Raw genomic sequence first — 27334 nt, forward strand, 5'->3', positions numbered from 1 at the left:
TCACTCACTCTCAAATAAATATAATCTTAAAAAAAAGAAATAAACACCAATGAATTTGATTAGTGATTACCATGATTAGTGATTACCCTGAGACTTTGTACCAGTACAACCATTAAGTTATAATTATATATATAATATAATATAATATAATTAATATAATATAATATATATTGCTAACATAGGGAGTTTGAAAGTACTCCTCCTTGGAGTCACACAGATAAAATGGCATTAAATCATTTAGTGTCTCTATCTCTCCCTCTCCCCACCCTTTCTCTCTCATACCACACACACACACACACAGGCATGCACACACACAATTGCCTCATTGGCAGAGATTTAGTATAAATAGCATTAAGCATTTAGTAAGTTACAGGCCAATAAACTCAACTAAGCAGTTGTGAAGTCTAATGTGCACTAGCTTTTGAAATTTTAAGAATGAGTGATCCAGTGTTTTTACCATATCTTCAACTGGTTAAGGAGAGTACATGTGACCCTTGAACAACACTGGTTTGAACTGCGTGGGTCCACTTCTGTGTGATTTTTTTTTTTCAATGTATACAGTACTATAAATGTATTTTCTCTTCCTTAAGAGTCTTAATTTTTATTTTCTCTAGCTTATTTTATTGTAAGACTACAGTATATAATAATACATTTAACATACAAAATATGTGTTAATTGACTATGTTACTGGTAAGGCTTTCCAGTCAATAGTTGGCTATTAGAAGTTAAGATCTGGGGAGTCAAAGGTTATATGCAGATTTTTGACTGTGTGTGTTGGGGGGGGGCAATGCCCCTAACCCCTCAGTTGTTTAAGGGTCAGCTGTATTTGATTTCCTTCTTATTTCAGCTTTCACACTGATAAACTCTGTTATGTGATGAGCTGCCTAATGAACATATTTCATGTCATTCTTCTCCATTTTGTTCTTGCGTTGGGATCAGAAGCAACGTGATTTGCGTACACTTAAGCCCAAACAAAGCTTTCATATTTCTGTTGAATAGTTTCAATGCCTGTGCAAAATACTTTCCTGAAAGTTCAAGATTTTCAACTCTACCTTGGTTATATTTAACTTCAGTGTCCTGCTGACTACATCCCTAGACCTGACAGGGTAAGTGTTGTGTGGATTTGTCACCATGAACTCCTCTAAACAAAAGGCTTCTCTGCATGGTTGTGTTCATTAATATACAGTTCTGCAAGTTTATGCCATACTCCTTGGTTACCAAAAAAAAAAAAAGATCTAAATCCTCATTCATGGTAAGCTTGAACAGCTTCTATATTTCTCCTAGGGCTTTTTGAGTATCAATTTTGTGTTTTCTTGCAGTAGTTGGATCTTCTTGTATTAGTTGGATCTTATAAAATTGGATTACATGGCTGTAGTAGAACATCGTTCTCTCTTTCCATGGCTTCAGATTTTGCTTATCTCTGTGACTGCCAGGAAAATTCAACACCTGAAGGTCAAAACAATGTCAAGCCATACCTTGGGGTGCAATTATCACCCGCTCACATATTTTCCAAATATCATTTCCAAGCTTAGAAACATAGTCATGGATTAATTCTTCAAATTCCACCATTTGATCACCATTTCAAGAATTTTCTTCTTTTTTGCATTTTAGATCACATTTCCTCCCAAGTGACATCATAAAGTTCTGAGACCTTTGCTGTCTTTCCAGAACCTAGAGGCAGCCAGGTAAGAGGATGAGGCAATTCATTTGTTCTTTCAGTGCTAGGGGCCAGCTATTGAAAATTTAACCACTATGAAGATGGCTTTTTGTTGGTACACAGCATTGGAGGTGCTCTAACCTCCACTTCATACTCTCTTGTCTCACTGCCTGACATAAATTGTTTAAACGTCATCAAACCATAGTATAATTCTAGGTTAAAAGAAACGTAGAGGTCATCTACTTACTGTCCTTCTTTTATAGCTGAGAAAATTGAGGTAAAGTGATTTCATCGAATTTGCACAATATTCAATGGCAGAAATAATGTTAGAACCCTGGATGCTCAGAGCACAAAGCTGACATCGCTTTCCTCTGTACCATGTGTTTTCTCTAGAGAATTTTAGAAATTATAATTTTGTGATCATTTTTTTATGTCATATTGCCTTTTTTTATTATAATAATATTTTTTATTATATTATGTTAGTCACCATACGGTACATCCCTGGTTTTTGAAATAAAGTTCCATGATTCATTAGTTGCGTATAACACCCAGTGCACCATGCAATACGTGCCCTCCTTACTACCCATCACCAGCCTATCCCATTCCCCCACCTCCCTTCGCTCTGAAGCCCTCAGTTTGTTTCTCAGAGTCCATAGTCTATCATGCTTCATTCCCCCTTCTATTTACCCCTCCTTTCTTTATCCCTTTCTTCTCCTACCGATCTTCCTACTTCTTATGTTCCATAGATGAGCGAAACCATATGATAATTATCTTTCTCTGCTTGACTTATTTCACTTAGCATTATCTCCTCCAGTGCCATCCATGTTGCAGCAAATGTTGTGAACATTGGGGTGCATATGAACACTGGGGTGCATATGTAATATATGGACCACATCTTCTTAATCCAGTCATCTGTTGAAGGACATCTCGGCTCCTTCCACAATTTAGCTATTGTGGACAATGCTGCTGTGAACATTGGGGTGCATATGAACACTGGGGTGCATATGTAATGAACATTGGGGTACATATTACATCTATATCTTTGGGGTAAATACACAGTAGTGCAATGGCTGGATCATAGGATAGCTCAATTTTTAACTTTGTAAGGGACCTCCACACTGTTTTCCAGAGTGGCTGTACCAACTTGCATTCCTGCCAGCAATGTAAGAGGGATCCCCTTTCTACACATCCTCTCCAACATTTTTTGTTTCTTGCCTTGTCAATTTTTGCCATTCTAACTGGTGAAAGGTGGTATCTCAGTGTGGTTTTGATTTGAATTTTCCTGATGGCTAATGATTTTGAACATTTTTTCATGTGTCTGTTAGCCATTTGTATGTCATCATAGGAAAAGTGTCTATTCATATCTTCTGCCCATTTTATGATTTGTTTATTTGTTTCTTGTGTATTCAGTTTGAGAAGTTCTTTGTAGATCTTGGATACCAGTCTTTTATCTGTAGTGTCATTTGCAAATATCCTCTCCCATTCCGTGAGGTCCCTCTTAGTTTTTTTGACTGTTTCCTTGGCTGTGCAGAAGGTTTTTATCTTGATGAAGTCTCACAAGTTCATTTTTTCTTTTGTTTCACTTGCCTTTGGACATGTGTCATGAAAAAGGTTGCTGTGGCCGATATCAAAGACGTTGTAGCCTATGTTCTCCTCTAGGATTTTGATGGATTCCTGTCTCACATGGAGGTCTTTCATCCATCTGGAGTTTATCTTTCTGTATGGTGTGAGAGAGTGGTCAAGTTTCATTCTTTTGCATGTAGCTCTCCAATTTCCAAGCACCATTTATTGAAGAAACTGCCTTTTTCCCACTGGATGTTTTTTCCTTCTTTGTCAAAGATTAGTTGCCCATAGAGCTGAGGGTCCATTTCTGGGTTCTTTATTCTGTTCCATTGGTCTGTGTGTCTGTTTTTGTGCCAGTACCATGCTGTCTTGGTGATCACAGCTTTGTAGTATAGTAAAATCAGGCAACATGATGCCCCTAGCTTTGTTTTTCCTTTTCAACAATTCCTTAGCGATTCGGGGCCTTTACTAGTTCCACACAAATTCAAGGGCTCTTTGTTCCAGTTCTTTGAAAAATGTCATTGGTATTTTGATCGGGATGGCATTGAAAGTGTAGATTGATCTGGGTAGCATACACATTTTAATTATGTTTATTCCTCCGATCCATGAACATGGAATGTTTTTCCATCGTTTTGTGTCTTCTTCAATGTCTTTGAAGAGTGATCTGTAGTTTCTAGAATATAGATCTTTTATGTCTCTGGTTAAGTTAATTCCAAGGTAACGTATGGTTTTTGGTGCTATTGTAAATGGAATCGATTCCCTAATTTCTCTTCCTTCAGTCTCATTGTTCGTGTATAGAAATGCAACTGATTTCTGAGCATTGATTTTGTATCCTGCTCTCTAAGTTCTAGTAATTTGGGGGTGGAGTCTTTTGGGTTTGGATTGTAGGGCAGATTTATGTTTCTCTTTATAAGAAATAGCCACTTTATTTCCACAGATGTAACATTTTACACTCTAACAATGTGTGGGACATCTGGATTCTCTGCTTTCTCCCCAAAATTCAATGTTTTCAGTTCTTTTAATTTTAACCATTCATGCTGATATGAAATGGTATCTCATTCTGGTTTTAATGTGTATTTTCTTGATGACTAAAGTTATTAAGATATTGAGCCCTTTTTCATGTGCTTATTGGCCAGTTGTATACATTATTTTATGAAGTATCTATTTGAGTCTTCCACCCACTTAAAAAAATTGGATTGTTTGACTTTTAAATATTGATTTGTAGGAATTATTTATATGTTCTAAGTCTTTTGACAATTACATATGCTGTGAATATATTTTTCCATCTTTTTTTGGTTTATTTTATTAGTAGTATCTTTAGATATTAGAAATGTTTAATTTTGGTGAAGATGAATTTTGTCAGTTTTTTTCCTCTTATGATTAGTGCATTTTATGTTCTGTCTAAAAATTGTTGCCTACCTCAACTTTGTGGAAATAGTCTTTTATGATTGCTTCCAGAAGCTTTAGGGTTATATTTAGATATATGTCCTAATTAATTTTGGTGTATGGAGTGGGAAAGAGGTTGGCTTATTTATTTTTTATGCAAATATTCAGTTATCTCAGTAATATTTGTTAAAAAGATTTTTTTTCCCTATTGGACTGACTTGGCATTTTGGTTGAAGACCTATTGACCATATTCTATGTGTCTATATTTAGACAGTATTCTGTTTCCTTGTTCTAGTTCACTTTCCCCATGACCATATCATACTGTTTTGATTAATGAAACATAATAGAGGAAATGGCACCAATTAATATAAACCCTCCTCTTTTCTTCAGTGTAATTTGACTATCCTTGATCTTTTCATTTCCATATGAATTTTAGAATCAGCTTATCTATTTACAAAGTGCACTCAGACTTCTGATAGCTAGAAAATGGTAATAGTGTCATGAACAAGCTCCCCAAATCTTCTTAACCTGTATAAATAACTGCACATATATGAAAATTCTATGTAAAAAACACACTCTCAACATTATGTGAAGACAGAGAATGCTGAAACTATCAAATAGCTGAGGGTAAAAAGAAAACATTAACAAAAACCAACATCATGGTTCCACACAACTCCAACCCTATCCTACTGTGGGGCTTTGATTCAAGCCAAACCTTATAAAACTATTGGAAAAGCAGAGTAGAGATGAAAATGAAATGGCTTGAAAGTGAGTAGGAAGGACTACCAGCAGGATGAAATCTACCCTAAATCTGAAAATGCTAAGGTAACTTGGCATATCAGGAAAGTATTTTAAAGTATGCATATCTTAAAGCGACAGGTTCCAGTTAAGGGCCCCAGGTGGGAGATTTAAAGAGACAGATGCTGTACAGTGAGTAGGCATACAACTTAAGAAGTATTAGATGCCATATAAAGGAAAAGGAATGTGATTTAAAGGGACATTCTGTTTAAAAGATTAAGACTAATTTCAAAGAATAGGAATTAAAAGGATGATCCTTCATCTGTATTGCTTCTGGGAGAGAAAAAAGTCAAAAAGAAAGGAAAATGTTCCTTTGGCCATTTGGGTTGTAAAGAAGAAAAAGGGAAAAATTAGACTCTTACAAGACACAGAACCACAAAATAGGAGGATTCACGTTTCCCCTACCCCCACATATTAATTTTGTATCCTGCAACTTTCCTGAATTTATATATCAGTTCTAGTAGTTTTTTGGTGGAGGCTTTAGGGTTTTCTATGTTGTATCATGTCATCTGCAAATAGTGAAAGTTTTCTTCCTTACCAATATGGATACCTTTTATTTCTTTTTGTTGTCTGATTGCTGTGGTCAGGACTTACAGTACTCTGTTGAATAGAAGTGGTGAGAGTGGAGAGAGTCCTTATCTTGTTTGATCTAAGGAAAAACTCTATTTTTTCCTCATTGAGTTTGATGTTAGTTGTGGCTTTTTCATATATGGTCTTTATTGTGTAGCAATATGTTTCCTCTAACCCCACTTCGAGAGTTTTTGTCATGAATGGATGTTATAATTCCATCAGATGCCTTTCTGCACCTATTGAGATGGTCGTATGATTTCTATCCTTCATTTTCGTAATGTGATTTGCAAATCTTGAACTACAAAAAAATCGACTTGCAAATATTGAACTACCCTTGCATCCCAGGAATAAATCCCACTTGATTGTGGTGAATAATCTTTTTAATGTGTTGTTGAATGCAATTCGCTAATATTTTGTTGAGGATTTTTGCATCTATCGTCATCAGAGGTATTGGCCTGTCGTTCTGTCTCTTCTTTTGGTATCTTTATCTGGCTTTGGTAGCAGGTAATGTTGACCTTATAGAATAAATAAATTGTAGAATAGATAAAGCCTTCCTGCCTCTTCTATTTTTTGGAATAGTTTGAGAAGAATAGGTATTAACTCTTCTTTAAATGTTTGGGAGAATTCATCTGTGAAGCCATCTGGTCTCTTTTTGGGAATTTTTTGATTACTGATTCAATTTCATTGCTAGTAATTGGTCTGTTCAAATTTTTTGTTTCTTCCTGATTCAGTTTTGGAAGGTTATATATTTCTAAGAATTTATCCATTTCTTCTAGGTTGTCCAGTTTGCTGGCATATAATTTTTCATATTATTTTCTTACAATCTTTTATGTTGTTTTGGTGTTGGTTGTTTCTCCTTTTCCATTTCTGATTTTATTTATTTGAATCCTGTCTCTCTTTCTCTCTCTCTCTTTTTATGAGTCTGCTAAAGTTTTATCAATTTTGTTTATCTTTTCACAGAACCAGCTTCTGGTTTCATTTATCTGTTTTATTGTTTTTTAAGTCTCTATTTCATTTATTCCTACTCTAATCTTTATTTTTTTCTTCTTTTTACTGGCTCTGGGCTTTGTTTGTTCTTCTTTTTCTAGCTCCTTTAGGTGTAAGGTTAGGTTATTTATTTGAGATTTTTCTTGCTTCTTGAAGTAGGCCTGTATTGCTGTAAACTTCCCTCTTCAAATAGCTTTTGCTGCATCCCAAAGTTTTGGACCATTGTGTTTTCATTTTCATTTGTCTCCATGTATTTTTTAATTTCCTCTTTGATTCCTTGGTTGACCCATTCATTGTTTAGTAGCATGTATTTAGCCTCCATGTATTTGTGTTCTTTCTAGATTTTTTTCTTGCGGTTGATTTCTAGTTTCATACCAGTGTGATCTGAAAAGATGAACAATATTATTTCAGTCTTTTTGAGTTTACTGAGACTTGCTTTGTGGCCTAACATGTGATCTCTTCTGGAGAATGTTCTATGTGCACTTGAAGATGTCTTTTAAATATTAAAGCCATATAAATAGTTTCCAAGATGTCATAACTTAAAGAATCCTGTACTCCTCATGCCTCTTGAGAAATCTAGATGAGTGTCATCCAGCCAAATGATGTTTGGGAAACTTCACCAAAAGGTTTGATGGTGAACATTTTAAAGCATATATAAATATATGTATAAGACTGAAAGAAAGATGGGGATGAGGATGGAAAAATAATGTAAAAATCTTATNAGATGAGTGTCATCCAGCCAAATGATGTTTGGGAAACTTCACCAAAAGGTTTGATGGTGAACATTTTAAAACATATATAAATATATGTATAAGACTGAAAGAAAGATGGGGATGAGGATGGAAAAATAATGTAAAAATCTTATATATTGTGAAAACATTAGAAATGATGAAACTAGAAAGCAGGAGGAGAGGGAAAGAGGAAAATAAGTAATAGGTATTACAGAATGCCAAAAGCACCTGATAAGCCAGATGCTAAAAAGTTAAATGAGGAAACTGAACTCAAGGAAATTAAAAAAGGTAAAAGTACAAAGGCACTACTAAAACAAAAATACAGAACTTTGTAAAAACAAAAGTTTTTTTAACAAAATTAGCAAAGAATACGCATCTAATGGACAAAGAAACATACTAAAAATAACAAAATACACAATTTATAAAATATTATGCTAAAATTGAGACCAAATCTATCAGTTATAACAATCAATGTAAATGGGCTTTAGTCACTTAATTTTTTTTGATTGCCTCATATAACAAAAACCAACTATATTCTATTTATAAGAGAGGTACTTTAAAATAAAATGATTCAGAATGGCTAAAAGTAAAAGGATGGACAAAAGTATCAGTTGGACAGAAGGACCAGACAAATGGAAACAATATGAGAACAGACACAGTGATCTTGGTATCAGATATGGTAGAATTCGAGTCTGAAAGCTTTAAATGTGACAAAGGAAGGTTAGTGCTAAAACCCATCATTGACAATTAAGATACTACATTTATGAATATTTAATATCGAATAACACAGCAACTACCTTTCTGAAACAAAACCCACAGCAGATGTAGGAGCACATAAATAGAAGCATACAAATAATGGACTTCACTACACTGCTTTCATTACTAAGTAGATCAAGTGGACAAATAAAGGAGATAGAAGATCTAGACAATTTAATCAATGAGGTTGATCTTATGGGTGCATATTAAATGCTACACTGTGATAATAGAGAGTACACATTTCTATTGAGTGCCTATGGCACATTGACAAAATTGATTATGTATTAGGATATAAAGAAAGCATTAGTAACATCTATAAAGTAGAAGTATTACAAGCAACATTCTGATTACTTGGCAATAAAACTAGAATTTAGTAACATAAGTGAAATGTTCTCTTCCATCTGGAAATTTAAAAAATGATCAAGTAGTTCTTTGGTAAAAGGGAGATATAATTACCATCATGGAGTTGAACATAACAACAGTGAAAACACTGCATATTATAATCTGTGATACATTTAAAGCAGTGATCAGAGAAAAATTCCTTGCACTAACCATTATCATCAATAAAAATGAAAAAATAAAAACAAGTGAATTAAATTTCCAGTTTAAAAAATAAAAACTAGAGGAAGAACAACAAAGCAAGGCAAAAGAAAACACAAGGAAGAAAGATAATGAAAATAAAAGAAAAAATTGATGAGGGAGAATAGAAAAACAGTAACTCTAATAAATAAACCAGATTCCTGGTATGTTTTTCTCCCTGGCCATGTAGTAGCTTTTTAAAAACTGGCAGCTTTATTGATATCATAAAATTTACCCTTTTAAAGTGTACAGTTCAGTAAGTTTTAGCATATTCACAAAGTTGTACCATCATCACCACAGTCTAATTCTACAACATTTTTATTACCCAAAAAGAAGGCTTGTACCCATTAACCATTCCCCTACGCCTTTTTCTTCAAGCCCCGGGCAACCTCTAATCTGCTTTCTGTCTCAGTGGGTTTGCCTATGGATATTTCATATAAACGGAATCATATAATACATGATATTAGATATTTGGTTTCTTTCATTTAGCATAATGTTCTTATGGTTTGCTCATGTTGTAGCATGTATCAATACTTAATTTTATGGCTGAATAGTATTCCATTTATGGGACTAACCACACTTTGTTTATATCCATTCATCACTTGATGAATAGTACTGTTGTTTTTGAAAAGTTAACAAAACAGGCAAATCATTACCTAACTTATTCAGGGAAAAAAGAAAGGACAAATATATAAAATGAGAAATAACAAGGGGAAATAACAATTGAAACAATAAAATAAAAATATCATGAGGCCACTTTGCAAATACTTTAGAAAACCTATAGAAATAAGTAATTTTCTAGGGAAATACAAATTACTAAAGTCAGCCCTATTAGAGCAGACCAGAGAAGCAACGGAGAAAATTATCAAGGAATAACCCCCAAAAGCACTCAGGCTCAGGTGGTTTTCTAGGGGAATTTGACCAAACCTTCACATAACATATAATCCTAAATGTTTTGTAAATGATTCCAGAAGAAAAAGACAGAAAACTTCCTAATTCCTTTTATGAAGGATGTGTAACACTGAAACTTAAACAGCACAAAGGAGGAGAACTACAGACAAATGCAACTGATTAATATTGATGCAAAATTTCTAAACAAATAATAGCAAACAATTCAGTGCCACATTAAGAAAGAAATATACACATTTGGTTAAATATTAAGAAATCTAGTATCAAAGACCATATTAAGAAATCTAAGGGAAAAAATCACATTATCTCTATTGATGCTGATTTTGAAAGCCTTTGAGAAAATTCAGCATCCACTCATGATAAAAACATTCAGGAAAATAGGAATGAAAGAATACTTCTTTTACTTGATAAAATATTATATAACTTAGTCTTAAAGCCCCTATCTTAATGGAGTAATACACAAAATCATTAACAAGGCAGGGATGTCCACTACTTTTAACTATTCAGCATTATACCAGAGATATTAGCCAGTATATTATGCAAGATAAATTAGGGTAAAGAAGTTGTAAAACTGTCTCAGTCTGCAGATGATGTAATATACCTGGAAACCCCAGAGAATCAATGATAAAACTAAATCCAACAATAAAATAATTTAGAGAAGTAGCAGGATATAAAATTAACATACGAAAATCAATTTCTTCATACACACCAATTACAAATAGGAAAAAATGATAGGACGTGTTTACCATAGAAACAAAGAGGTTTAAGTATTTGGAATAAATTTAACAAATATGCAAAAGCTATATGAAGAAAAATTTAAAACACCCATTAAAGACACAAAAGTAAAATTGGAAAGTCGTCCTTGTTCTTAGATGGAACAACTCAACATTATAAGGATGTCAGCTCTCCCTAAGTTAATTTATAAATTCAATAAAATCACAGTAAAAATAACAAGTTACTTTATAGAATTAGGCAAGTTGATACTAAAATTTACATTTAAAAAGCATGTGAGAATATTCAGGAAAACACTAAAAAAAGAAAAAACTACAGGAGTAGAGGGAATAGTCCTATCAAACATTAAGTTAAGCCTCTATAATTATGGCAGTGTGGTACTGTTGCATGAATAGAAAAGCAGACTAGTAAATGGAACAGAAAGTCCTGAATTAGACTCAAGTACAAATGGAAACCTAGTATGTGGCAAAGGTAATGTATCAGCCTGGTTCCAATAAGGAGAGAGGAACCCACACGGTAATTTGAACAGAAAAAATTTAGTATAAAAATTATGAAGTGTAAAAGGATGTTGGAGTAATGAAGACTTAGTAAAGAGAATTCCAGAGAGTCTAGGAATAGCAGATATAAAGAGCAGCTATTACCTCCCTTGGGAGGAACTTCCCCTATCCTTAGGGTTGAGATTCAAACCACATTTCAGAGGAGGGTGAATGGGAGTGGAGTTGCTGTGGTCCTGCACTGGCAGAACTTGCCGGAAATCACTTCTTTAAAACTTGTGGAAATTTACCTTTAAGATGTAAGGAAGAGCTGTTCATAAGGGATGAATCTTCCTGGAGTCACTCCACCGTGTAGCCTCCTGAGGGATGGTGCAGGGTGATGCTGCTGGTCACTCTGCACCGCAGGAGCCTGGCATACCTGCACGCTTGAATCATGAAGCAAAACCCTTTGACCTTGCAGTCCCCTGTGCCCTCTACTGACAAAGCTTAACATGGTGCCAGCTGGCAAAGAAATATATGTAAAGGCTCAGATTCTTTTTCACAGTTCAGGCAACAAAATGTGAATTTGGGGCTGAAAAACAGATTACTGGCATAGGCAACATCTCAAAGCAGTACAGTGAAGACTCACTTTTGAAAGCATGTTACTTGGACAACTTGGTAGCCATTTGGGGAATGATAAAATTAAATCCATGTCTTTATACCACACACCGAATAAACTCCAAATCGATTACAGTCTACTTGAAACCATACATGTAGTACAAAAAAATGTGGGAAGGGCAATTCACACACACAAAAAGAGAAAAATCGTTCTTAAACATATGAAAAATGCAAATTAAAGTGACACTGGGATATCCTAGAACACCCATAGGGTGGCAAAAATTTTTAAATGTATGACTCATTCTGTTGGCAAGGTCGTGATGAAACAGACACTCTCCTAAGTTGCTGTTGTGAACGCGAATTGATGTAACTATTGCAGAGGGCAATCCGGCCCTGATCCCTCTCCCCAGCCTGCGTTGAAGGCCTGGAATGCCTTCTAATGCTTTCTCCTATTTCTCCTGGGAGCCTTAAGCCTCTGGTCGCTGAACAACATGAGCATCTCAGGGGACTTCTCGCAATTCTTTTGCCCCACTTCCTCCTTTTAGTAGTTGAAAGTCTGGAGTTAATTCATTATTTTTATATAATTACTAATGTGGCTTATTTTAGCCTCCCATTTTATTATTTGTTTTCTCTTTATCCCAGTTGTTCTTTGTACCTCCATTTTCTACCTTCTTTCGGTACAGCATCTATTTTTTAGTATACTGCTTTGTCTCCTGTATTGACTTTCATTATACCTCTTAGTGTCGTTTCAAAAATGGCTGCTCTTCTAGAGATTACAGTATGAATCTTTACATTGTCATAGTCTACCTTCAAATAATAGTTCATGAACAATGTAAGAACTTTACAGTAGTGTGATTTTATTTATCCCTGCCTGCCCATTGCCCTTCTGATTTTTCATAGTATTTTTATTATTTCACTTTAAACAATCTGTAGTCTTAAAGAAATTTGCATATATATGCAAAGGTAGGGTATTTTTTAAAGATTTTATTTATTTGAGATAGAGTGAGAGTAAGAGGGAGAGAGAGCACAAACAGGGGGAGCAGCAGGCAGAGGGAGAAACAGGCTGTCCATTGAGCAGGGAGCCCGATGTGGGGCTCAAGCCCAGGACTCCAGAATCATGACCTGAGCTGAAGGCAGATGCTTAACTGACTGAGCCACTCAGGCGCCCCGCCAAGGTAGCTTAAAAGATTTTCTGTATTTACCTATGTATTTGCCATTTCAGATGCTGTTAATTCTTTCCTGTGGTTTCATCTTGTATTATTTTGCTTATGACTAATAACTTCTGTTAGCATTTCTTTTGCTCTGTGTCTGCTAGTGATGAATTCTCTGAGCTTTTATCTAGGATTCTTTTTATTTCATTTTCCTTTTGAAGGATATTTTTTCTGGGTATAGATTTATAGGTTGACTCTTTCCTCTCTTTTTTTTTTTTTTGATGTGGCTTTATTTTCCTTTTTAAAAAGTTTTTTTTTCACAGGCGGGGGTTGGGGGGTGAGAGAGAGAGAGAATCTCAAGCAGGCTCCATGCCCAGCACAGAGCCTGACACAGGGCTCGATCTCACAACCCTGAGATCATGACCTGAGCCGAAATCAAGAGTCAGACACTTAACTGACTGAGCCACCCTAAGATGTGGCTTTGTTTTCTTCTGGAATGAGTTGTTTCTGAAGAAAGTTAGTGGAAATTCTTATGTTTTTCCTCAGCATGTAATGTGTCTTTACTGTCACTGCTATTAAAATGTTTTTTACTATTTTTTCACTATCAGTTTGAATGTGATGTGACTTGCTGTGTATTTCTTGTATTTAGTCACTGCGGGGTTCGTTGAGCTATTGCATCTTTGGTTTGGTATCTTTGATCAATTTTGGAAATTATGTAGACGTTATCTTTTTATGTCTTTTTCTGCCTCATTTTTTCTCATTTCTTTTTAGAACTTTACTGACACTCCATGTTAGACTTGGTTATCTTGAATTTTCCATTCTATTCATTTTTCACCTTTTTTTTTTTAACTTAGCTACTACCTTTTTACCTGTGTTCAAATTCACTAATCCTTTACTCTTTTGTGTCTGCTATAAATCCTATTTATTGAATTCTTTCTGATCCTTTATTTTTCTTTTTTAGCATTTCTATTTTTTATAGTTTACATATCCTTTGAAATTCATTATCTCTTCCTGCTTATTGTTCAGTTCTTCTGTGTCCTTTTATTTATAGTGTAGCTAGTTTCAAGTGCCTACCAGTTTTGACATACTTACCTCTGTTCTGTTTCTACTGTTTTGTTTCTTTTGATTGTTATATCTACTTTTGCTTTATTGTGTGCCATGTAACTTTTTATTGCATTGTTTTTGTATAAAACAACTGTAGAGAATGAAATAAATAACACTCATTGTCATGCCCTTCTGGATCTGGAGTAGCAGGGGTGAGGAGGGATGAGTTAATCAGCTTGGTGGTTATTGTGACTTTTTTTTTTTTTCTTTTTTCTTTTTTCAGTGTTAGTTTGCAGCAGATCGCCAGTGATTCAGATGCTGTGAGGATAGGGTCACAGGTCTCTCTTTAATGGGACCTGGAATCCAAACACTGGCAAATTCCAGGGATCTACTCTTGCTTCATAGCTAAGCTGCCAGCTTTAAAACTGTGGGAGTACTGTTTCTCTGTGTTTTGTTGTCTAACTTGTCAGACTCGTGATTCATAGTCTGCTTTTTATGCCTCTTTCAGCCTTGTTGTGTTTTTCCTCTGTTAAAGCCTGGAGTGGCTTGGAATGGTTACTTTCATCCCCTGCCTTATTCCTAGAGTTGAAAACTTAGAGTACCTGGAGATTCAAGAGTGGGAAAAGTGGGGGGAGATGAGAAGTTCTTTCTTCTCTCCTGCCCTGCCCATAGTCATTTGTAGCTGAAAGCTTGTTGTGTTCAGATGGTACCTCTCAAATTCCCTGCCCTAGAATCACTCTTCTGTAGCTTAAAGTCCAGAGTAGATCTGATGGACTTCTGTCTCTACCCCGCTCTCTTTCTCCACCCCCCTCCCCATTGCAGCTTTTGGCTAACAATACCTGAGCACTTGGTGTAGACCAGTGTGAGATGGCATGTAGTTGCAGACTTGCTTGTGGCTGGAAATCCTTGGGATTCTAATCTGGGAGGCCAGACTATATGTGGCTATACAGTTTGTGAAAAGTCTGGCTGATTTCTCCTTATTCAAAATGTGTTAAATCCTCTTTACCAGGGATGGAATCACTGTGGGTCTCTTCTCTCCTATGAAGGACTAATCATTTTCTAGAGTTTAATTCATAGAAGTTTATTTGTGGCCTTAGTTCTCTAATGGGTTTAAAAACCAATGAATTTGTAGTTTTTCCAGTTTGATTTGGTTGAATGGTTGAGGGTAATGGTTTCTTGCTGCTTTGTGGAATGTTTCTCTTCTTGATATTTCTAATTTTATAGATCTTTCTCCTTTCATAGTGAGAAAAACATGAAATTAATAACCAATGAATCATTCTTCTCTTGATTTTTAAATTGTTCTTACAATTTCTTTCAATATTACAAGTTTTTTTAAGGATTTATTATTTTATTATTTAAATTGTTCTTGCAATTTCCTTCAATATTGCAAGTTTCTTTTTTAAAAGATTTATTATTATTTACAAAAAACATTATTTTAGAGAGAGAGCACGCACATGGGAGGAGGGGGCAGAGGAAGAGGGAGAGAAAGTCCCAGACTCTGTGCTGAGTGCGGAGCCAGACGCGGGGCTAGATCTCACAACCCTGAGATCATGACCTGAGCCGAAACCAAGATTCCGGTGCTTAACTGACTTTGTCACCCAGGTGTCCCAATATTACAAGTTTTGTACACTTGAGGTGGTATATTGACTGTGTCTACTCTTAATTTGAAATAGCAAAAGTTAGCTCATTGCCCTAGAATATCACCAAGCAAAGAAAGGTTCTTTTCAATGTACCTTGATAATTGTGACATAGAGATGCTGAGTTGGAGACTATGTGGTCCACCTCCGTTATTTCACCCATGGGAAAATAATGGCTGTGTTCTACCTGGCCATAATGAGGTTGAGGGTAATTCCTGGTTATTTGAAGCTATTGCACTTTCATTTGTCTTTAGTGCAATGTTTTTATTCTTTAGATTTCCACTTTGTAATTTTTAGTTTGCTCTGGCTATCTTATTTTTTCAGATGTTAATTTGAATTTTAAAATGTTTAGAAAGACAGATTATTTCTCTTGGGTGCTAATTATTTGTATTTGTTTCTCCTGTAACATAAATGGGATTATATATATAAATGGATTTAATGCGTGTTACATTGACATTAACTAAAACTGTTGATAATACTGTGTATGTAATGGGTTATTTAATTAAAACATAGATTAGTAGTCATGAATAATGTTTTTCTTTGAGTTATTTTATGCAGCATAAAAATTGGACTTTGATATTAATTTTTGAGATATGGGATTCCAATACAAATAATTTTAGTTTATTTTAATTATAAAAATGAAAAGCTAACCATTTCAGATGTGTAACAAATGGTTAGGAATGAATAGCTACTCGTTTAATCAGGGAAAGATAAAAATGTAAAGTACAGTCTTCCAGGAATAGGTGCCAGCACAAGTTTTGTTTGTTTGATATTTTTATAAATGACTAGAGAATGAAAGAGAGCAGAAAAATTTTTAGGTTGCCAGAAGGTATTAATAAGCTTTTCTAACTGGTAAAATGCTAAATGCATGGAATTAAAGTAGAGGAGGGTCTCTCAGTGAGTACATATTTGCCATTAAAAACTATATTTTATTAAATATAATATAAAATAAACTTTTTATGTGTTTTATTTTAACAAAGTACAGACCCAGTAAGCCTTTTTTCTTCCTTTTTTTTTCCTTAGGAAATGTTGACCCAGTTATAAGCGGCCTTAGATAACTAGAGTCTCTTGTACCTTTTACAAAAAACATTGAAGAGCTCTATGATTTTTTTTTTTTTCTTGTATCTGCCATAAATATAGTTATGGAGTTTTAAATTTCCTTTCAGTTTTCTTCTGCTTTCACTTACCTCTCTGTTTTATTTCCTTCTGTCTCAAATCCTTTATGTTATGAAGTGGGGTATAGTTACTGAATCATAAATCAAGACTTACACTGTTCCTAAGGTAGGTTAATAGAGTAGTGGTTAGTACTTCCTCCAGCCACTTCTTACTAAGTTTGCCATTTCTCTCAAATACTGTTCCACTGTTTACTAAATGCATAATTTCAGGTAGGTTAATTAATCTGAATTTTCTTATTTATAAAATAGAGATAAATAATATGGGGGGTTATTATGACAAATGACATATTATATATCAAATAATTAGCATGATATCTGGCATTTAAGACACAGTATTTGTCATCATAATTGTTATCAACATCATCATCATCATCATCAATTTATCTTCACCTCAGCTTTCCTTCTGCCTGTTCTGGCAACTACCATCATATTCTACACATTATTTCTTATTACTTTGCATTTAAACTTGCGTGATAGAATTTATTTGCACTTTGTAGGGGCACCTGGGTGGCTCAATCGGTGGCTAAGCACCTGCCTTCGACTCAGGTCATGATCCCAGGGTCCTGGGATCGAGCCCCGCATTGGGCTCCCTGATTACTGGGGAGCCTGCATTCTCCCCTCCTCCCTGCTCATGCTCTCTCATGCTCTCTCTCACTATCTGTCATTATTTCGGTCTCTCTCTCTTAAATAAATAAATAAATAAATAAAATCTTGAAAAAAATTTGTTTTACTCTTCAGACTAATGTACCTAAGGCAGAACTTTTATTTTTTTTATTTTTTATTTTTTTTTAAGATTTTATTTCTTTATTTGAGAGAGAGAACACAAGCAGGGGAAGTGGCAGGCAGAGGGAGAGGGAGAGAGAGAAGTAGGCTCCCTACTGAGCAAGGAGCCTGACTTGGGGCTTGATCCCAGGACCCTTTAACCGATTGAGCCACCCAGGTGCCCCAAGGGAGAACCTTTTAATCAGGACACTGCCCAGTTCAAGAATATCTCTCCATTGCTCATATGGTCAAACCTGGCTTTTATTTAATTTATTTTCAGTCAATTAATTCAAAATTAAAGTAGGTTTTTATTAAATATTTGTTGAATAAATTGAATCAATGTCTATATTATAGCAATTATAAAATTAGATTACAGTGAAATTTCAGTAAATGAATGGCTGATGGTACCATTCTGTTTTTATTTATGTAAAAAAATTTTCTTGTAAAAGATACTAATTGATTTTTTTTAATTGCTTAAAATTTCTATCAAAGTAATACATGTTTATAGCTAAAAAAAAAACAAAACAAAACACAAAGAAGATACCGAAAGACTTACAATGAAAAACAGTAGTTCCTGGGATGCCTGGGTGGCTGGGTTGGTTTAAGTGTCTGACTTTGGCTCAGGTCGTGATCTCGGGGTCCTGGGATGGAGCCCCATGTCAGGCTCCTCCCTTAGTAGGGAGTCTGCTTGTCTCTCTTCCTTTGCCTCCCCCCCACCACTTGTGCTCTCTTCCCTCTCTTTCTCTCTCTCTCTCATGTGAATAAATAAAATCTTTGAATAAAACAAAACAAAACAGTAGTTCCTGCTCATCCATCTCTCTTCCCTTTCCCATCCTGCTTTAACTCTTAAATGTTTTTTTTAATTATTATTTTTTAAATTTTAAAAAGATTTTATTTATTTATTCGACAGAGATAGAGACAGCCAGCGAGAGAGGGAACACAAGCAGGGGGAGTGGGAGAGGAAGAAGCAGGCTCCCAGCGGAGGAGCCCGATGTGGGGCTCGATCCCCATAATGCTGGGATCATGCCCTGAGCCAAAGGCAGACACTTAACCGCTGTGCCACCCAGGTGCCCCTAACTCGTAAATGTTTCTGATGGTTATTTTCCTCTTTCAAAATCATATGCCTTTATCAAACTGTCTTGACTTTATAAGTTTTAATTTATTATCTGATGATTCATGGGCTGGATGAATATTTAGCCTGTCCAACTACTTATCTGCCCTACCTAATAAATATATTACTATTTTTAGAAGCCCATTACTTGTCTCACTTCTTACTTTCTATTTTCTCAATGTCAAGATAGAGGATATGTACATTTTGTTATGTAACTATAATCAAGTCTTCCATATCTCTCATATTGGCTGACACTGTAGCCACATTTAAATTTATAGTGTTTCTATTATGATGACTAAATTTTCTGTATAGAAAATCATGTAAATAGCTTTGGTTTTATTTTCTTTCTTATATAGCTTCTAGTACTTCCTGCAATTTCTAATTGCCAGTTTTTTTTTTTTACATTTTTTGCTTTTATTTATTTTACATTTTACATTTTACATTTTTGCAATTTCTAATTGCCATTTTTTTTACATTTTTTGCTTTTATTTATTTTACATTTTACATTTACATTTTACATTTTTGCTTTTATTTATTTTACATTTTTTGCTTTTATTTATTTTTTAGTTCTTTTAAGATAGTGGCATTTTCCCAACACCCTTGCCTGCCCCCAGGATAGTTGGTAATGTCTGGAGACATTTTTGGTTGTCACAAATTGGGGAGTGCCACTGGCATCTAGTGTGGAGAGCCTAGGAATGTTGTTAAACATCCTACACTGCACAGAGCAGTCCTCTAAAATAAAGAATCATCCAACCCAAAATTTAATATGTAAGATTGAGGAAAAAAAATTGTCACATGTGTGGAATGCTTTCTTCCCTCTCCCCTCACCACCGGGCAGCTCCCTTCTAAAGTGTTCCCTTTTTTCTAATCTGAAGTGATTTTTTTTTTTTAAGTTCTGCTGTGTATCTCTCTTTTGAGATTTCAATTTATCATTTTCTTGTGTTGGATTGTTTTCCTTGTTCCATTTTCTTTTTTAGTTTATTCCATTTCCTTGTTAGTTCACATCCTTATGTAGTTTAATTTCCTGTGAATGGATGGATAAAAGTAAATTTTCTTAGGCGTTGCATGTCTGATAACTATATTTATTTTGCCCTCACACCTGAGTGATGTTTTGGATAGTTGTAGAATTATAAGTGGGAAGCATTTTTTTTCATAATTTTGAGGGCATTTATCATAAAAATTCTGGTGCCAGCCTCATTCTTATTTCTTCTTCCTTTTTCCTTCTTCCTTCTTATTTGCTGTTTTTTAGAGTCCTCTTTTTATATCCCTGGCATCCTGAAAATTCACAGTTAAGTATCTGGGTATTTTTTCCTCCATTTATTGTATTGGGAACTTTTCCTTTTTACTGAGTTCTTTCAAGTGTCATTATTTATATCTTTAGCTTTGGGAATTTCTGTTATATTTTTTCCTTGCTAATTTCTTCTATACTCTTTTCTTTTTAGAACTTTATTAACTGGATGTAGGACCCTCTGGATTATTTCTTAGGTTCTCTTACTTTTTGGCAGTATATAAAGCACAGAGGTCAATAAAATAAATACTAGTGTTGCCTATACCCAGAATTGACTGTTATTAGTTGGTAAATTGACTTTTTTTTTCCTAATAAAAAACAGAAATTTCAGATAGAAATTCCCTTTGATCCACATCTTCATTCCTCTCTCCTTTCCTTTTTCAGAAGCAACCCTACTATGATTTTTTCATGTATTCTCTAAGATAATTAAAGAACACATTTACCTATATATGTACATAAATAATATGTAGGATTGCTTAGTGAATAATTTAAGAATTTGTATAATTAATATTTCACAGCTTACTCTCTCTGTCCTCTGTTTGTGCTGGTGTATGTAGATCTATTTGTAAGCTCCCTGGAGGCAGGGACTTTTTGTCTTGCTCATTGTGGAATCACCAGCACCTTGATCAGTATCTGACCTATAGCTAGCACTCAATATATATTTAAGTGAATTAGTATAGTTTATTTTTAACTGCTTTGTAGTAGTAACTGTGTGAATATACTGCATATCACATTTTATATATTCATTCCCATACAGATTGACAATTTAGATCATTTCTAATTTCTGTGCTTCTTATTATAAACAGGATTGTGAAACATCCTTATATGCATCTCTTTGTACTTGTGTTTCAGGTTTTTATCAAGATTGCTTACCTAGAGTTGGAATTGCTGGGTTGTAGGAAATAAATTTAAAAATTTTAACTTTTAAAATCATGATTTTAAAACAAATTCTTTTGATAAATTTTTCCATTTTGTGTTCCTTCCTTTGAGTGCTTTGCATCCTGGACCTGTAGTTTTATCCTAGTCTTTCTTTGTAATTATCAGCTTTCAAAATGATAATCAACAGCCCCAGGATCCATTCATGCGTGACACTTGAAAGAGTTAACCTTTGGTTTTAAGTTATATTAGCCAGGAAACTCTTCCCTCCCAATCTGGTTTTCTGTTGTACACAGCCAACACATTCCTAGTTTATCCACATGATAGTTAAAGAAAAGGAAGAGGTCTGAGGAAAGGACTCTTTTTGCAAAAGCGAAGCTTCTCACAATGTTATCCTGACTGTTAAAATTCAAGTTTTATGGTGGCATGATGAGGTGCTTTCAGGGAAATGGTTGAAGAAACAAAGGAAAAGAATCAGCAAGCCTGGAGAGGTGGACCGATAGTTGGAAGCTGGAAAAGGCCTATTATGACTTCAGAAGTCTTTAATGACTCAGACCCAGATGGGGACATTAGAGATATCTCTTCCAGTTCTCTTATTTTATATATGACTGACCTGAGGCACAGCACAGCTCACACAGTGAGTTAGTGCTGAAGCCAGATTGTGGACTTTGAGCATTTTTTAACTCTGGGTTTAAGTGTATTTAGTCAGAGCATAGATTGGGACCAGACTCCTGGGGTTAGCATGCTAAGCTCTGTCTTTTGTAAACTGTGTGTCCATGAGCAAGTTTAATTAAGCTCTTCATATTTGAGATTCCTCATCTGTAAAATGTGTAATACCAGTATATACCTCATAGAGTTGTGAGGATTAAATAAGTTAATATAAACAAAGCACTTAGAACAGTATCTAGCACTTAGTAAACAGTGTTAGTTGCTCTTGTCATATATTAATGTAAGGCATCCTGAATTTAATTATGCATGTGGCCTAATTTATATACCATGTTACTTAATATTTTCATTTTACAATGTAAGGAAATAGCCATGGTGCTTACAATATATTCTTCATGTGTACAAGGATTACAGTTTACCTCTCATATTGGTGAAGGATATGGCCTGATTCCTTGTGAATACCACTGTAGAGTACTGAAGAGCTGCCCTAAGATGGGGATATCTGGTGGTTGGCAGAATTCTGTGACTCATTCCTGTTAAGCAGCCACTCAGCAGATGGGCTTCAAATTTGTGATTTAGCAAAATTACACATTATTATGTTGAGACTTTTAGGGTTACTTACAAATAGTGTTAAATCCTCATACTAATATGTTAATATAAAATATGTTCTGAGAATATTAAATGGCAAAGTTAGGTTCCCTTGTCTAATTAAGTCTGTATTAAAAAAATAGAAAGAAATGGGACACCTGGGTGTCTCAGTCAGTTAAAGGTCTGCCTTTAGCTCAGGTCATGATCCTGGGATTCTGTGATTGAACCCTGCATCAGGCTCCTTGCTCAGCGGGGAGCCTGCTTCTCTCTCTCTCTCTCTGCCTGCCCCTCCCCTTCTTGTTCACTCTTCCTCGCTATCTCTCTCTCTGTGTCAAATAAATCAATAAAATTTAAAAAAATAGAAAAGAAAACAGGTTGTTGATTATAGGACTCTTCAGAGCATTTAATATGTTAGCTTGTCTTGTGACTTTCTTAAAGGGCAATATGGTAAGTAGCCAGACTCATCCTGAGATTGGTTGTTTTGGCAAGTGGTGATCTACTGGATTTAGTAGAATAATAATCAGCTGCCTTAGAATTGTATTAACATGCCTCAGTTATAAATAAAATCTTTTATTAAGGTGGATGATGTAAGAAATTTCATATTTGTAAAATAAGAAAACTACGAATGAGAAAGGTATAAAATTAACAAACAATACCTTTTTTACTTATCAAAGACTTTCTGATGCTATATACCAGTTTAACATTGCAGTTGTGGAATGTATTACTGATGCTACAGTTTGGCACTACTTTTGACCATACAATTTGCCTGTTTCACAACTCTGAGCTTTTTGCACTCATGCAAGATTTATCATTCACAGAAATGAGTGACGGTTGTGTTGTTTCTAATCTCAGCCCATGATACCGCTTCCTCCTCAGAACTTACCCTGATCTTTCCATGCAGACTTAACTGCCCAGTTCATCTTATTCATAACAGGGTACATTACAATATTTTTGTTTCTTTTCATTATAGCTTTTCGGTTTCATGTCTGCCAGTTCACTGGACCATAGACTTTTTGAAGATGGGTCTGAACTTTAACTTTGTAGTACTTGTAGTGCCAAGTAAGTCCCAAATAAAAATTTTGTGAGGGAAGAAAAAATAATTCATGAGACTAACTTAGCTTTAAGGAAACTTAAAAAAGAAAAAATTCTTTGTTAATGTTTTTTTGGTCCTGTAAAAGGCCAAATTCTTGTAACCTAATTCCTGTAACCTAATTGATATATGAGTGCTGTTACACACACTAGAAACTGTATTTGTGTCTATATCCGTTGGCAGTGAAGTTTCAGATTTTTTGACAAATAAAATAGCAAGGTCTGAGTCTTTATTTAACATTACCTGCAGGATGAATGTACTGTCAAAATATGTGTTTTGTATTTACTAAATTATGGAAGTTAAAAAAATAAATTCACAAAATACAGTTTTGTCAATGTACAGTTTTTATATAGACATGTTTTTAAAATAATACTTCCCCAAATAACCTGACCTCTTGCCAGTCTGACTTTTATTCATTTTAGGATTATTATTAACATATGTTTCATAGAAATGCATATATTTAGTTATTTGTGACTGTGATTAAATATCANTATTTGATTAAATATCATCTTTGTTGACATGTATATCTTTAAAATGGGAAAATGTTTTTATTGGAAAATGGTGATGGCCTTGTGCTTATAAATGTTCAGATTTTATTAATCTGTAACAGTAGAGTTTTATATGCCAGATATTATTTTTAAAATGTGTTATTGCCCTTTTAAAATTGAAAGTCCTATCAAGGCTTCTTTCCTGATGAGATTAATGAAAATATAACTATTACATGAGTGGTGCTGTTTCTGGACAATCCACACACATGAGAACAAATAAGTTGATGTATAAATATAAAATCATGAGTTTATCCTGAAACTACTATTTTTAGTCCAACACCAGATGTTTATTTCTAGCCTTCTACCATCTATATTTGTATCTCCCTTCTCCAGCAGTGAGAACCCTGATTCCTAACATCATCATTAGATTTACTCATTTGCTCAGAGTAGTTTCAGAGTTGTTACCTATTAAAGATTTGTTTAGAGTTTTTAATGTTTAATTTAAATGTTTAATTTAATGTTTACTGGATTAGTTTTTTATTTGAGTGTGGTTGTTATTAATTTAACATATAGATCATTTCTTTCTAATTGTATTTAATTTTAGGCCCATATCTTTTTGATAGGTTTTATATTTTGAATGTATTCATCATCATTTTCAGTAAAAAAAAAGCTGTAAGGCAGCTCTGGACTAAGGATTCAAAGGCTTTTGTTTTGTCCATTGTTGCCACTTTCTNTCATATCTTTTTGATAGGTTTTATATTTTGAATGTATTCATCATCATTTTCAGTAAAAAAAAGCTGTAAGGCAGCTCTGGACTAAGGATTCAAAGGCTTTTGTTTTGTCCATTGTTGCCACTTTCTGTGTATCATTAGTAAATTAGCTAACTTCTCTGAAATTCTGATTCTTCTCCTGTTTCTCTCCTTTTTTATGTTTACTAAGGTATTGTTTACATACAATTAAATTCGCCAATTTTAAAAGTACAGTTTGATGGATTTGGTAACATACTTAGTTGTGTAAATGGATTTTTCACCCTCCAACTCCTTTGTATTTGATGGCCTTCCTCACACCAACCCCAGGCAAACTCTGATCTACTTTCTGTCAGATAGTTTTGTTTTTTCTAAAATTTTATCTAAATGGAATCATACGCTGTGTGTAGTCTTTTGTATGTTTGCCTTCTTTCACTTGGGATCATGTTTTTGAGATTCACTCACACCATTGTGTGTATTTTTATTTTGTTTCTTTCTTTTTTTTTTTTTTAAGATTTTATTTATTTATTTGACAGAGAGAGACAGCCAGCGAGAGAGGGAACACAGGCAGGGGGAGTGGGAGAGGAAGAAGCAGGCTCCTAGTGGAGGAGCCTGATGTGGGGCTCGATCCCAGAACCCTGGGATCACGCCCTGAGCTGAAGGCAGACGCATAACGACTGTGCCACCCAGCGCTCCTATTTTGTTTCTTCTTATTGTGGTATAAGTATATTACAATTTTAAGAATCCATTCACCAGTTGATGGGTGGGTTACTTACAGTTATTGCAGTTATAAATAATGATGCTTTGAACATTCATGTATACATTTTTGTGTAGACATATGCTATTGTTTCTCTTTTGCATTATTTTTATAGAGGTTTTCCTAAGGATTTTATTATATAATATCTTTAACTTTTCATAGTGCATTTACTGTTAATAATGTACTACTTTATATAAAATATAGAAATGTTGCAACAACTATCTTATAATTCACTTACTCTTTCCACTATGTACATCCTGCTGTTAACTTCATTTTATTTCAGAAATAGTTTTCCATTCTAGAACTTTCACTTGATTTTTTAAATGTTTCTCTCAGCTGAAACATCATCTCTCTGCTAAGATTTAATGTATTAAAGACATTTTTTCTTAATTATTAATAGTTACAACATTTATTTAAATATTCTTGTCTTTTAGTTCCAACATCTGGTTCAAATTTGATTGATTTTCTTTTTTCTAGAGAATGTGTTTCATTTTTCAGTTCTTTGTCTTTTGGGTAATTTTGGATTGTATTCTCGGTATTATCAATTGTTAAGTGGTGGAGATTTTGGTTCTGTTGCTTTTCACTGATGATATTGTTTCCTAAATTGTAGATGGCACCTTTTTTCGCTGGCATGAACTGCAGAGTCTTAATTTGTGCAGCAATTTCATTCTCCTTTCAAATCTTTTGTCTTTAGCTGGATTGCTGTGAGTGTTCTGCACGTGGGTCATTCTGAGGTTGTCAGAGAGGTGTGTAGACAGAGTCTGCAGATCCCCTCTTTGAGTCTTTCCCTTACCAGATTACCCCCCACTCTTCAGTGCTCTTGGTTTCTTTATTTCCTTTTTCTGTTTCCCAGAGCATAAAGATTGTCAATATGTCCTTGTGCACACCTCCTGCTGGTCTGCCATTTGGACTGTACTCTGTCCTGGACTTAAAGCCCAGAGATCACAAGTAACTTGTAGCTCCTGGTCTTCCACATCCAAGTGAGCATACATTCCCCATCAATATTTTTTGCTCACTTTGCGGTAGCTGGAGTTGATTTTTGTATTTTTTCGAGCTTTTTGGGTATTTTCTGCAAGGGACAGAGGGTGTCATCACACATCCAGTAGGTTCTTACTCCATTATACTCAGAACTGGCACTTTAAAGAACATATATTAATTCCTGGCTTTTTAACACACACACACACACACACACACACACACACATACACACACCCCCTAATAGGTGTGGGAATCCCAGGAGTCAAGTATATAAACTTTAACACACAAGATTCTGAGACAGGTTGGGGAGGGATCATATTGTTTACCCAAATTCTTATTCAGTCATTGAGAGTGCTTTGTTAATTGTAAAACTCCTTAGGGATATTTGTTCACCGAGTAAGATTTCTTAAAATTAGAAATTATTTACAAACATTTTTATTAAAACATTTAAATATTTCCAGAAGCACAAAATATTTCATAATTTCAAAGTTTAAAGTTCTTTTTATCTTTTCTAATAAATATAATATCATATACAGCACCACTTTTAGAAATATCTCTTATAAAAATATTAATATTTGTCCTCTATTGTGTATCTGCAAATATACTCAAGGAAGTATTGTTAATATAAAATTAGAAACAACCTGAATAGTTAAAATAAATTTTGGTATAGTGCCTATGTGGAAGGAATACTTTACAGCTGTTGAAAAGGATGAGATGGGGAAATCCATGTGCTTGAAATGAAAGTTGGCTGTGATATATTCTTTTTTTTTTTTAAAGATTTTATTTATTTATTCAACAGAGATAGAGACAGCCAGCGAGAGAGGGAACACAAGCAGGGGGAGTGGGAGAGGAAGAAGTAGGCTCATAGCAGAGGAGCCTGGTGTGGGGCTCTATCCCAGAACACCGGGATCACACCCTGAGCCGAAAGGCAGACGCTTAACTGCTGTGCCACCCAGGCGCCCTGGCTGTGATATATTCTTAAATGAAAAGATTTACTGTAAAAAACTTTTATGTAAAATGATTGTTTTTATAAGCAAATATTTTCTTTTAAATTCCACTCCAATTTATGTGTATGGATATATACACAATTTATGTGTATGGATATATACACAAGGATATACAAGGTCTAAGATTATTAATATTGTTTATTTTTTAGAAGGAGAATTGGGGAAAAACTTTCAGCTTTTTATTAAACCTCTCTACAGTTTGTATTTTGTT

The 27334-nt window shown here is 34.5% G+C and overlaps 1 protein-coding gene and 1 pseudogene across 1 annotated transcript in view; one reads left to right on the top strand and one right to left on the bottom strand.

The window, feature by feature from the left end:
- CHD1L (chromodomain helicase DNA binding protein 1 like) overlaps positions 1-27334 on the top strand; it is a 223784-nt gene that overhangs the window by 3227 nt on the left and 193223 nt on the right. The window lies entirely within an intron of this gene.
- Positions 904-26130, bottom strand: LOC109491309 (annotated as a pseudogene).

Source organism: Ailuropoda melanoleuca, chromosome 2 (assembly GCF_002007445.2).
Source record: "Ailuropoda melanoleuca isolate Jingjing chromosome 2, ASM200744v2, whole genome shotgun sequence".
Taxonomy (NCBI): domain Eukaryota; kingdom Metazoa; phylum Chordata; class Mammalia; order Carnivora; family Ursidae; genus Ailuropoda; species Ailuropoda melanoleuca.